The sequence below is a fragment of the Lycium ferocissimum genome, chromosome 5, assembly GCF_029784015.1.
Source record: "Lycium ferocissimum isolate CSIRO_LF1 chromosome 5, AGI_CSIRO_Lferr_CH_V1, whole genome shotgun sequence".
NCBI lineage: Eukaryota > Viridiplantae > Streptophyta > Magnoliopsida > Solanales > Solanaceae > Lycium > Lycium ferocissimum.
This window is the reverse complement of record NC_081346.1, coordinates 5,158,089-5,172,396: the sequence shown is the minus strand read 5'-3', so window position 1 is coordinate 5,172,396 and position 14,308 is coordinate 5,158,089. Positions and strand designations below refer to the sequence as shown.

Below are 14,308 nucleotides of genomic sequence, written 5' to 3'. Positions count from 1 at the left end.
GAAGGCATAAAGAAAAAAATATAAAGCCCAAAAAGGGGGGACTCCGAAAAAGTCAAAGCCCAATTAACAATTTGATTAAGGATCTGTTTGGAAAGCCACCTGGTAATTGGAGTTGGTGTAATTACAAGGGTAGTAATTACATGCGTATTGTAATTACAACGACCTATTTGTTTGTCACGATATAATTACAAGGTAATTACAAGCTATGTCGTTTGGTTGCACACAAGTGTAATTATACAAACTTTTTAATTTAAAAATAAAATTTAATTATCAAAAATTTAAAATTATTATTAAAAAATGTGTGCCTTTATAAATGATATTAAATTAGTTATTTAAGAACACATTGTTTTTTGAAATATATTAATTAATAATCATATATTTGTAACTAATATTTAAAAAATAATTTATATATAATTTTCAAATTTATAATATTTTTTAATTATAAAACTTAAAAGCAGACTTTTTTTGTGAGAAGATCATGGATGGTATGTTTGACAAAAAAAAAGAATATTTATAAATATAATGCCACAACATTATTCAAATGTTTGACAAAAAAGTCTATCAACTGTAAGTGAAAAATAAACAACTTGCAATGTGAAATAACAAGTCAATAGTATTAAAACAAATAAATTAAAATCGAAAATATAACCTAAATTCAAAATCCAAAAGAAATTTTTTAACATAATACTCTTATCTCAAATTCCAACATTACACAAGTAAGTTCCAACGAGACTTAAGTAAATATAATTCAAAAGAAAGGGAAAATAAAGTCTATAACCTCATTCAAAATGAAATTCTACTTTAATAACGTCACTCATTATATACCAAGTTTGTTAATGACTCGTTCTTTCTAATATTAAGAGGTATAGTTTCAAAAATTAGAATAATAGCACGGTTATGCTAAATTAATAAAATAAAATAAAAATTAAAAAAAATACGAGTAATTACATAACCACAAGAAATAAAAGTTGGGATTAAGAAGAAAGGAAATGAAAGATAAGCAATATAAAAAGAAAAAATATATTTAAAAAATAAAAATAATTAAAAAGTAAAAAGTAAAAATAATTTAAAATAATATAAAAATAATTTAAAATAATATAAATAAAAAATAAATTAAAGAAGAAAAGAAATTGAAATAAAACAAAAAAGAAAGAAACTAAAAAGTAACTCTAGAATTACAAGGTGTAATTACACTCAATTCTCAGTCAGCTTTGAGAATTGGAGAGTGTAATTACACCCTCTCAATTATAACCAACTCCCACCTAACTGTGTAATTACTTGGTCAAACAAACAGACCAAACTGTGTAATTACATCAAATTCCAATTACCTGGGTGGCTTTCCAAACAGTTGTGTTAAAACAGTCTTTACATAAGAGGCCTAGAACTCGGGATATGTTGGGCTGCTTGAAGCCTGAATTAGGCTTAACTTTCCCGTACCCAAAAGCATACTGGATTTGTAATTGTGAATATGGGCTCTTCAAAGTAGAAAGCATATAAACTAAAATGGGCTACTAGAACTTTAAACAGTTCAAAGACCTTTTCTGTTTTGTATTTTGTCTCTTGTTGGATGAATGGGGTTGGTAAGAGTGCATTGGAGCTTCCTTAGTGGATAGGGGTGTCAAATCGGCAAGTTGGATTAAATTTGGGCAAGTTAAAATTGGTTGAGTTAATAAATGGACGTGTTAGGTTACTTGGACTGAAAAGGGCGGATCAAAATGGGTTAAACAATGGATCATCACCCAACTCGTCCAACTCTTACCAAGTTTTAATTTCTTTGGTTGTTTCTTATAATTTGTTTAATTACTCATAATTTTTCCGTTTATTATGGCTATATATAACATAATAATAAAAAAAAAAAGTTTTTATAAGTTTCTCATAAATCAATTTAGGCTACATTTCAACCCAACTTTTTTATATGAGCTGAATCGAACGGGTCAAAATGTGCAAACTAATAAATAGTGGATTAGTAACCCGTCAAACTTGAACGGACTGAGGAGGTCATGTTTTATGACCTTTTTGTCTTTTGCAAAATGTGTTAAATGTGAGGGCATTACATTTCTGAAACTGTAAGGAAGTGTGGCCCAAATTAAAGGACTATTTTGTAAGTATGCATACTTTGAGACACAGTGAACAAAGTGTTGTTGAGGGGAAGTTCAATGGATATGGTGAATTATAGTACAAGGCAAACTTCACATGTTATGGTCTTTAGCATCATTATTTATGAATCCTTTTCATTCCTATGATGTTAAACATATAGTCCATCAACTCAACACAATATTCATCTTTTTGGGAAATAAAAAGATTCATCACTTTCCATTTTGAAACCTCTTGAGAGGGGAAAATAAAGAATTCCTAGTGAATTTATTAAAAGAACAAGCATAAGAAAAATACTAGTCCATACTTTCTTACTTATCTTAGATTAACTAATTTTGTGTATTAAGAATCACGTTAAAAAAGGGGGCAAAAGTTCCAGCTAGGTGTGCAAAGCATGCCGCGTTAGTAGGACTACACGAAGGGTTGCACCTCAAGTCAAAAGTTGAATGGCATGGTGTTCTCACCAGTGGTGTCAAGTTGAATCTCATATTCCCCTATTAAATATGTAAAATTTAAAAAATCAATTTGTCAGACGCGTATTCAGCATATAATCACATGGATAGCTGAAGTACAAAATCTAACACTTTTAGACTAATATTTACACATAAAAAATCACTAAAATTTTAATAAATATTAAGTGTGAACCCATGATATAAGTTTAATGGTTCAATTTTAAACCTAAAGGTATCAAATTAAAATGCTAGATCAGCCTCTGAGTGTTGGATCGGGGTGGCAAAGATGGTCTATGAAAGCATGAGCTGGCCAAATTTGGGCAGGTTAATGACCCGTCTATTTATTAACTCAACCCGTTCTGACATCGCTTAATTCTACCCATCTAAAAGTTGGTTGATTTGGGCTAACTGTGTAGTCCAACTTGAACTATGAGAATTGAGAAACCTTGTCAAGATATTTTTAAAAGGCTTCTTTTTATTTGATATGTTATATATAGTCATAATAAAGAAAAAAGTTTTATTAAGTCATAAAAGTAAATTATAAGAAAATAAATAGAGAAATTAAAACTTGTACGAGTTGTGGGCATTGGCTATATGACCTACTGTTTAGCCCATTTTGACCCAATCTATCTCACCCCATGTAATATTTGAGCGGATTAAAGAGCCACTGATTTTTAATTCATCTCATTTTAATCTGTACAAATTCAGTTCAACCCGCTCATTTTGACACCCCTAATTACTGAAAAACCTTGATAAAAATCACGAGTCTCCCTTACTACGACACGTTTTCAAAACTGAAATAATTGGGCTGGATGCACCTGAAACCTGATGCATTATGTCATTATTATTGCCTCTCCTGTATTTTCATAAATTCATCCCAATATTTTTTTTAAATGATATATTTTTTTTTTTTGGCTCATACAAAAGCCATGTTCTGATTTCTTAAATTGGGAATAACTTTTATGATATGAAGGAAGAGCAAATAATTCGTGGTTGGAGCTTATGAAAGTTTCTACAACTGTTCTTTAGCTCATTTTAGGCCAAACCTTGACTACCCCATGCTCACTATGTAACTAACCATTATGTGAATATAAGAAAAAGTTTTTGATAAGATCAAAAAATGTTATGGACATGATCCAATAGTACTCAGGCCCACTAACCATATTGTCCCCATTACCCAACACTTTATTTGATAAGCCGATGAAATAGCGTTTAGTGACGTTTTTGGTCATTGACACTTATGCCCTTATTTGTCCTAGTCTTTAATTTTTACCCTCGTAACAAATAACTTTTTGCAGGTCATAACTGACCCAACTTTATATTTTAAAATTTTAATATCTCACGAGTTATATTTGAACATAAAACTTTTGTATGACTAAAGAACATAGTGAATAAATATAAATTATTATTTTTAATCACTAAATACACCCTTAAACAATATAAATTCTTTATTATCGGGTTCTAATTACTATAGAGTATATCCGCTTTATCATTAATATATTTTTTATTTTTATATACCCTACCCTCGATACGCCATTACAAAATGGTACAAATATATCTTTTTTGCTGACAGAATTTTTTGTAAAAATCATTTAGCTTATTTTTAATTAAAAAATATCTCACGTGTCAAAGAACGTGCGAAAAGGTTTCTTTGAAAAAAAAAAGTTTACCCATTTTTTTTTTTGAAAAAAAAAGTTTACCCATTTTTTTTAGTAGACATATTTTTCCAAAGCCACATGGTAATTTTTGTTTCCTGGTGGGTCGGGTCAAGCTCGTTTAGAAAAATGATTAGACTTATATTTTTAAAGTCACAGAGATATTTTTTTAATCAAACCAGACACGACGCACCAGTAAAAAAAATTACCATGTGGCTTTAGAAAAATATGTCTACTAAAAAAAATGAGTAGACTTTTTTTTTTAAAAAGCTACGTAGCATTTTTTTTTAATTAAAAAAATAAGCTAAATGATTTTTTTTTAAAATTCCGCCAACGAAAAGGGTCGGGTCTGGTTCGTTTAAAAAAATGGGTAGACTTATTTTTTTAAAGTCACGGAGATATTTTTTTTAAACGAACTAGACACGACACACCAGACAAAAAATTACCATGTGGCTTTAGAAAAATATGTCTACTAAAAAAATGAGTTAGACTTTTTTTTTAAAAACCACGTAGCATTTTTTTTAATTAAAAAAATTAGCTATATGATTTTTTTTTTAAAATTCCGTCAACGAAAAGGGTATTTGCTCCATTTGTGTAATAACAGGGGTATATTTGCACCATTTTGTAATGGCGGGGTTATATATACAAAACTTTTTGAACGAGAGATATATCTACTCTAAATCACAAAATTGAAGGGTATATTTGCACCTTTGCCCAAGAACTTATACGCCACTAGGCATAAATTTTATTGCTAAAGGGCAAAAATTAAAGACCAATCCATTTGAAGGGAAATTCGTGCAATTCTTCACCATTTTTTGGTCTTCTCTCTTTGAAATATAACCAGAATAATGACGTTACAAATTGTTGTGAATTTTCAGTTTTGGGAATTGAAACTCCATGCAATTGGCCATTTTTCAATTATATATGTTTTCAATCATATATGTTAAAAAGTGATTATTTGTAAGTTTTATCCAATTTAACACTGTTATTTGTTGGGTCAGATAAACTCTTATCACTATTTAATATACTGGTTTTATGGAATGAATTAGGGAAAAAAATTCTAGAATGTGCCTTAATCGTCGTGGTCCAATGTTTTAAAAACCACCATGTTATACATGAGCACGTTTTTCTGTTTTTTCCGATTGGGGTAGCTTTTTTTTTTTTGGAGATTAAAAAATTTATTGACTTCTATGTCCTAATATGTTTCTACGTATACCCTATTTGTTTGCATCTCTCTGGTTGCAATTTTTCAGTTCAATAATTACAACAACCTGCTTTTAGACAAATTTTATTTTTGATAAGAATCCTAGGGGGTTGATTGAAAAATTTAATAGGATACATCTAATTGATTTATAAAGTGTTCATATTTAAAGGACATAGCTTAGATTGCTAATTATGATTAAGAGGATTAGACGTTGGCACTATACCTAGTTACCTACTAAGACTTTAATTATGTGAGATATAAAGGTAGGACGGTGGGGCTACTATTTTTCTATTCAAATAAAAAAACCTTTATTCAAACAAAAGCTCCCCATGTTTCATTGTTCATAACTTGTCCTAGTTGACACAACAACATAGCTAATCGAAGCTTTCCTTTACCTGTTCCACAAGTACTTATTATTGTTTTTCAAATAACGATGGTGTCCAAACCAATTGGTACGTATCTCGATTAATTTGTCACTCACATGCTATTAGAGGTGGATTAAGAAGTTTTAGTTGTCGGGATTGAGATAAGGTTCTTTATACATATTAAGTGCATTTTTTTTTTAAATAAACACATAACCTAAATCAAAGTTACAGGGTCTGCTGAAGCCATAACTTCAACGGTAGATTCGCACTTGCCTGCTATCTTATACCACCGTTGATGACAAATAATCGTGTTTATCAAAATTTAAATAGATAAAAATAGACCATACAAAAGATCTTTTTGCCGCTTATCATTTACATGGTCAAAAGACTTGAGTGCGCTTGGTATGGAGGAAATATTTTCTTTCACTTTTCAAAAATAAGAAAATAAGTTTCTTTACGATGAGGAAAATGACTTTCTTAATAGAAATAGGAAATATAAATTCCATAAACAGCATTCCACTTCTCCCCACCTTCCAGCACACCCCACCCCCATAGTCCCCACTCTAACCACCCTCACTCCTCTTCCCTTACTCCGGCATTTTTTTATATGTCTAGATTATATATAAATGATTTTAGGATTATTTTTCATGCTTACTTACCGTACACCAAAAACTAAAGTAAAAATATCACTTATTTTTCAAGAACACATTTTCCGTAGAAAATATTTTCCTTCTTACTAAACACACCCTCTTTACTAGAAATAAAACTAAAGTATATTCTAAGAATCAACCTTAATATATGACTAAATTATACTTGTAAACCTTGTTTAACCACAAAATTAATTACTAAATAATATTTGGTAATAGTCGGTGAAACATGAGCATATGAAGAAGTCATGGTTGGCCATATTAGAAGCCGATTAATCACTAATAATTCGACACATAAACATGGTCCCCTTTTCAGAAAAAAAAGAAAAACATTTAATTTCAATAGTCTGTTGCATTTGGAATATTTTAGATTTTATTTGTATTAAAACTTATCTTCCCCAAATGATGGAGGAGTTTGGCACATGTTTGCTGAATGGCTTGGTGTTTTAGTCGTCCTTTTAGATTAAAGTCTTAACTAATACTATGACAGCTTCAATTTCTAAAAAATTGAAGGTCCATGTATTTAAATTATAATAAAAAGTACCCAATTCCACCATGATTTATTGGTCTTCTATCTCAGCCACCTACTTAGAACGCTTCACTCATAATAATTGAAAGAAAGGAAAATAGCAAAGCATAGTATACAGGGACAAATTTATTCTTGGGTTATGCTTAGCGCATGAGTACGTTTGTTTGCTTATATTATTATCAGTATGATATTGGATCATTTATAGGATTAGTATACCTTTCTTATTTATTGTAAACTGGTTATTTGTCAATACTGATTTTGCTTGCAATGTGTTTAAAAGCCCTCGGCCAAATAAATATTTCATAGAGAGATGACGACAAATTTTTTTATTAATAACTATCCGCATTGATCCTTAGAAACAACACATTGAATTTGAAATTTCCTTATCTTTTTTCTCTACTAATTATGGAGAGATTGAATACCTCTAATCGAAATATCGTAAAAGTCACTCGGTGTATATATACACGTTTGGATTGAACTTCCAATTTCTCACTTTGAATTTGCTCTATCACCAAATTAAAGTGATATATAGCCAGCACATTTTTTTGATTGAGTGCTTTATTTTACTAGTGCAAGTATGTACAAAGTCATCTGATTCATAACGAAAACTATCTGATAATTAAACCAAAAAATATAAATGCAAAGCTCCGAACAATACACGAAACTAAGATTTTCACTAAGGAGATTTAAAATACAAAGAAATGTAAACACATGAAGGAACTAACCCATGAAGGAACTAAGGGAATTTAATATCTATTATCAGGGGCGGAGCCAAGTGGTGGCCAGGGTGTTCACTCGAACCCCCTTCGGCAAAAAATTAACATGTATACACAATGTTAAAATTATTTTTTATGTATAAATAGTAGATGTTGAACCCTCTTGGCTTCCTCATTTATTACTTTTTTATATTTTTGAACCCCCGTAGTGAAAATCATGGCTCCGCCATTGTCTGCTATATAAACATAAAAAGCAATATTAACCCTACATATACAACATAATCAAAATCAACCCATTGTGCCCCCTAACTTCGCCTTTAATCTTGAGGTTAAGGATTATAAAAGATAACTCAGGAAATAAATATATTAAAAATCATTCACCTAATTAAGTTAGTTCTGTACGTATGTGCTAATATAATTACAACCAATTAATTATGAGAATTGTGTTGCAAGGATTTCAACTCGTTGAAATGCTACTACTTACCATTTTCTCAATGACCATAGAATTTTAAACATCTGGTGAAAACTCAACCATCATAGATACATAATAAAAAGGAATTAAGTCAGAGGAGCATTAAGATAAATGGCCTCTTATCAAGAAATAAAAAAGTGGGAAATTGACTACGCACACGTGTTAATGTTTATCTATGTTTTCTTTAATTAGAGTATTGAATCCATATCTTGTTTATTGAGTATTTAGAGATAATATTTAAAATTAAACATGGCTAGCTTCTGCTGGTGGACTGTCTTGTCCAAATAAAGAGAAAATAGTGTACCAATGATATCATACTACGCAGCTTGAAAGGAAATTAATTTTAAAAAATTTAATAAAAAGAATATATTGTTACGTATTTGTCGACAACATAGGCCAGGAAGAACTCTGAACTTGCTGTTTTTTTTGACGATTATTATTATATCAATTAATTAATCAAATGGATTTCCATTTTGTTGGACAAATTTGGCCAATGGAAGAAGGTCAAAGACTATGACTTTAAATTGATATAATATAATCAAGAGCCCACATTTAAGAATTTTTTAATCTATGATTGGCTTTTCTTGCATGCGAAAGTTACTCATTTATATTGTCACTTCTTGCCTTCTAATTGGAGGGAATTTCGGTTTTTAGGACATTTGACATGTATTATTCTATGTTTTCTTTAATACAATATAAGGAAGGTCAAAGGTGCTTGTCGTGTAAGTCAACAATGATATACTTTGACAAGAAAAAGGATACCTTGTAACATATGCATGCATAAGGAGAATATTGATCAGTTAAAATAATAATAAACTAAATAGGTTTGAGCTATGTGAGGGCTCCGATCTCACCTAGGACTAACTTGATGATAACATCAAAATAATAATGGTCACGCACATTTATTCGATGATAATATTCAAGACTTGAATTTAATTGATCACACATCCTCAATCACAGCTAACGCGTTAAAATATATATGTAATTTTTCAAATGACAAATGCAACTGAAAGATTTTAGATAAAATGTTTAACATGTTTATTTCCAAAATTCTAAACAAAATATTATTAATCACAAAACTTTGATCTTAACCAGTACGCTAAGGTTTGTCATTTTTCTAAATTAATGGTGAATTCAACGTATAGACTTTCAAGCAAATCAGTATGTAGCCCTAAATTCTTTTGAACGGGACGAACCCTTCTAACTTTAATTTATAAATTAAAACCATCATTAACTAATCCATGATTAGGATTACAGGTGTTGATGATAATTAATCTTATAAAGTTAGTACTATAAAGTATAAACCATGATCATTGGTTTTAAATTTCTTGTTTTTTTAAAGATTGGGAATGATAGGGAAATCTTATTTTGTTTTATACACATAATACATCATTCTTTGTGTGCCCCAATCCCCGTCAACCCTAATCTTTTGCTGGAACCTAAGCCTATTACTTATTAAGTTAAGCATGCTTGCTGTTGCACTAATTATTCCGCTAGCGTTATCTCTAACACCAGTTTCATCACTTAAACCACCAATTAAAAGATTACCTAAATGGTGCTTAATTAATTAACGAGAAAGCTACCGGTTGTCTTAGGTGAATAATATAATTTCTCAATATCATTATATTCAAATACTAATAACCTTATAGATCATTGGTGTTCACATAAATTTTTCATCTTGTCTTGTTTTATTAGTTCTCTAATTTTTCCTTGTCTTTCTTAATTATTTCCTAACTTTAACTTGGAATAAGTAATTTGAAGTTGAAAATCTGATGATTTTGACTTATAATCCAAATGAAATGATGATTTTCGAGATAACTAAAACTTTTAAAATACTCATTTTTTATAACTTTTACCTCAAAACACTATTTTTTTTCAATTTCAACTAAATACTGGCCAAATGCATAGTACTATATATTACTTAGAACTTATGATCTTAAACATGTCATTAAAGATAAAATGAAAATTTAAAAATTTAAAAAATTATAAATATAAAATAATATTATTCTTTTTCAGCCACATAAATGAAAAGAGTGTCACAAAAATAAATTGTGTTAGTACACAATATAAAGGGAAGCAGAATATTAAGAAAATGGACCTCGGATAGATCTCAACCTCAAACTAATTCATAACGCGAGGATTGACCAAGAAGATATAATGATTAATGAAACCAATGTCTATATCGTACCCGATTTTGGAATTCTCAACAATGAAAATTTGTTTATACAGTTATGGCAATCCTCATCTCTTTAGCTAGTTTTTTGGATTGAGTTAGAACAAAGTTTATCTTTATTATGGTAAACACTTTCAGGCGCACCCAATTTTTGCCCCCCTCATTAATGTTGAGCTCCTATATAATATTGTTCACACTCCAGTTGGTAGGCTCGGCATATGATGAAAGTATGCGATAAATTATCGCACAGTGGTGCGTGGATGAAAAATTAATTACATATTTAATTACTTTACTTTACTGCTATTAATAAGGGAGAAAGAGAGGAGCTTCCCATCACAGTGAAGTTACAGAAAAGCCCTTCTGCATCCCTTTTTGTATCCTGCTTTCTATTATTGGGCCAGGAAGAGTATTTCGTCATTATGGTATTAAAGAAGCATTTCTATTGCATGACACAGTACCTTATTGCAGCTCCCTTGAAAATATTTTACCTCGTTGACTATTCTACCCTTTGCTTATGTCATGACCACCTTGGCTTCACAAGCACTTCACTTGGACTCCATTTGCCCATTGTTTTACTTCGTTCTTTGACATCACTTACAAATATTTGTATTTTTCTCTCTGCAAAAGCTTGTATATCTCCGTAATATCTCTGTGTGGTACATCATTTTATGAATTTTACTACCTTTATTTATGTGATTTAAAAAAAGGAACAATAAAAGGTGTTTTGTCTTAGACTATTTTCAATTTCCAATATGTAATATTTTAAAAATCCTTACATAAGTGTTAAGTTTCACAGAAATTGATGCATTAATTTGTTACTTAAGAATATCAAATAACTAAAATTTACTAATGAAAACTCATGATAGTTAAATTATAAATTAAGGATTATAGGATTTCTCATGAAATTCTTTTATCATTCAATACAATCACATATTTAATTAAAAAAAAAAAAGTTTCATGTGATATGACTTTGTAATAAAAAATCAAAGAAAAAAAAGTTCTCCGTTGAGAGTTTAATAAAACAATATTACTTTAATTTGTTCATGTTGGGCCCGGGAAACGCCCGGTGTATACTTACTAGTTCTTCTATAGACTCAAATCCTGATACCGAAAGATATAAAATTCTTCTATACATTCAAATCCTGATACCGACAAGTTTAATTTGTCATTATCATTTAAAATATTACTCTCTCCGTTCCAAAAAGATTGTCTTACTTTTCTTATTAGTTTGTCCCAAAAAGATTGGAACGTTTCTATAGTAGAAACAATTTAACTTGATGAGATGATTTACAACCACACAAATATCTAACGCTTGTTTTGGACCACACATTTCAAAAGTCTTCATTTATTTCTTAAATTTCGTGTCAAGTCAACCTAAGACAATCTTTTGGGACGGAAAGAGTAGAAGCTTGTTAGGATTTCGCGGAGTTCTTTATAATTTCCACCCCTAACATGTACATTTCTTTGTAATTTACATCTTATCCTATTTTTTAAAAATAATTTACACCCTAATCTCCTTGTAGTTTCAAGAGACGCGCAAAGACACCACAAACTTTTCTATAGAGAGAGGGGATAGCGAGAGATGTGACACTACATTATGATAAAGTAGAAATTAAAAAGAGCAGCGCAACAAATGATTTTTCATTTTCGTTGTAGAACAGACCACAGAGTACTCAGTTATCTTTCATTTAGCTTATCCGAATCTTACTTTTATCAATATTATGGACAATTAAATTTATTTTTGTCGGTCATCTAGAGTACCAAGTCCATTATCGGTGTTGAGTTCGTCTACTCATCAAAAATTTTTAGTTTTACTCAACTTCTCTAATTTAATATTATTTATAAAAGTTACAACCATGCCTTTTTTGAAAAAAATAATGATCAAATTAAAAACATAGCTGAACTATCATATTTTTTTTGCTAGTTTCACACCCAAATATTTGAATAATCACCATCTATATTAAAACACACGTCCTCGAAGCTGATGATACCAACTATCCGTTGTTTCCTTTTTCTACTTAAACAATCACCTGAGTGTGCTTTAATACATAGTCGGTAATAATTCAGGTAAAAAAAGGGAAACCAACTAATAATTGGAGTATGAATCTAGCAAAAAAAAAATGATAGTTCACATAAGTTTTTGACAATTAACTCTTGAAATAAACAAACTTATATACAAGAAGCTTATATAATCTTTTCTTTTCAAGTAAACAAACTTATACTACAAGAAATTAACCATAGGAATATCAGACACAAGCCATTGTCTCAACATATTGGTGATTGTCATGCCATCTTCCCACATGACTGGTATCTTTCCATTTTCTACACTCGTATAAGGCATAATTCTCAATTTTTGAGCTAGCTTTTACATTGAATTAGATCCAATATCGATTTTTCTAAATAAGAAGGAAATACTACTCCATTATAATGGATCACATGATGTCAGGTACCCTATAAAATAAAGCCCCGTTACGATCTTTTTACCTAAGTGGTCACACGAGCTCCGTGAAAAGACGTAACAATTTTTTATTCCTTAAGGACCATCTTCAACTGCTTGGCGCAATATGATTCGTACACGTGTTCACAAGACGACATCAAGACACGTGGCTCATTCTTATTGCAGCCTATAAAGCAGGGTTCGTTTCTTTGCCGCTGTCATATCATATCTCTACAATTTCCTTTTCTGTCTTTTTCCTAAATAAATAAGCTGTAACGCAATCCCGTTCCAAGTCCGTAACCGTTACTTCGGTAAAAAAAAAAAAAAAACGTATTTTGTAAATGTCCCCTTACAAACGATGCCAATATGAGAGATGATGGGTTGTGCATTTAAATTTTGAGTTATATTATAGGGGAAAGGCGAAAGCATTGTCTTACATTTGGAATATATAATTACTTGAAAATTATAGTTCAAAGCTCTAAAAATAACATGCTAATGGGAATAGAAAACAAAATATTTCCTCAACGTCAAAGCACACTGCATAGTAGAAGACTAACTAGACCGACAATCCATTCAAATTCATTTTTAAGAAAATAACCCTGCTCTTTATTTGTTGTAAATAATAGTTGGGCGAGCTTGTTTGCAACAATTTGTCAAGTTACGAAAATAAATTGCAACCATAAATAAAATATGAAAATAATAATAATTTTATTTGGTCGGCTTTTTTGCAAGTTTGAGTTGAAGTCTATCAGAAACATCTTCTAGACCTCATAAAGGTAGGATAAAGGTCTGCGAACATTCTACCCTATCCAGACCCATTTATACATTTGTGAGATTATACTGATTATGTTGTTGAAAATAAATTACAACAAAAAATAGAACATATAGGAACAAAGATAGATTTTGTTGATGTATGTTTATGAGTATAATTCTGTTTATCTATTTGATCTTCTAGAATGTTATCGCTATTTTGAAACGTCTTTGATCACTTCAGCTTTGAAAAAAGACAATATTCGATATCTTGATCTCTTTGGGAATATTCTACGAGTTATGCCTCCAACAAGATCCGGCCACTATCAAATATATAATTAGAAAGAGGAACCTAATTTACTAGTAAAATCTAAAGAGAAAATGACCTCCTATGCTCAGTTATAATTTGGACGAAATAAAATGATTCACCAAAGATTTACTGTGTTGTTTTAATAAATTTTTTGTGTAATAAGACTTTTCCTAGATTTTCTTATATATGACCCATGGCCATTTAATTCATTTCCCACACTCTCCACAACTCTCGCATGATCAATGTCATGACTCTCTACATGTACGAAATAATATATAATTAAAGTAATATTAATAAGTAAAGAAAAATGACCTTAAAAGATGTGTAACTTCTACGCATACACCGTACGAAATAATATATAATTAAAGTAATATTAATAAGTAAAGAAAAATTAAAAGTGGCCAAATCTCCCAATATCAAACGCCTATTTACGTCTCTTCGGTAATCTTAAATTTTTGGTCATTTTGAGGAATTATTTGTCATCATTATTTTTTATTGTCTTTG

The 14,308-nt window shown here is 30.2% G+C and overlaps 1 pseudogene; it reads right to left on the bottom strand.

The window, feature by feature from the left end:
• Nucleotides 1–10,725, bottom strand: part of LOC132055202 (pentatricopeptide repeat-containing protein At5g61990, mitochondrial-like) — a 19,149-nt pseudogene extending 8,424 nt beyond the window's left edge.
• Between the last annotated feature and the right edge of the window lie 3,583 nt (nucleotides 10,726–14,308).